The sequence below is a fragment of the Penaeus monodon genome, chromosome 28 (assembly GCF_015228065.2).
Source record: "Penaeus monodon isolate SGIC_2016 chromosome 28, NSTDA_Pmon_1, whole genome shotgun sequence".
NCBI classification, from domain to species: domain Eukaryota; kingdom Metazoa; phylum Arthropoda; class Malacostraca; order Decapoda; family Penaeidae; genus Penaeus; species Penaeus monodon.
The window spans coordinates 10,560,124-10,560,514 of NC_051413.1; positions in this window are offsets into that span (position 1 = coordinate 10,560,124).

Genomic DNA, 391 nt, shown 5'->3' on the forward strand with positions numbered 1-391 from the left:
TTCTAAAGTTGAATAACTGGCCGTGTAAAGCCCTGTAAATTTAAAAAGAGCCCCTCGTAATATTCATCCCCTGCTGTCTCCTTTCATTTATGGGAAAACGCGAATTTTTTAAAAAGAAAACTAAATTTATTCCTTTTAGATAATCCGCTAATTCTGGGAAACTCCTCGAGTGTGTTTGTATCAGTGCACAGTACTTCTCATGTAATTTTTGTTTTGCCCACATTTTTTTTTTTCCCCTTAAAAAAATTCCGAAAAGTGTCTGTTTGATTTTATTTTTCCCTTTCCGGTTTCCCGGGGTTATGACAAAAAAGGTAAATATTTCAAAAGGGAAATGTTTACCGGAAGTTGGTGACTTATTTCTTATCTATTACACCCAAAGAGAAGGAGAAGT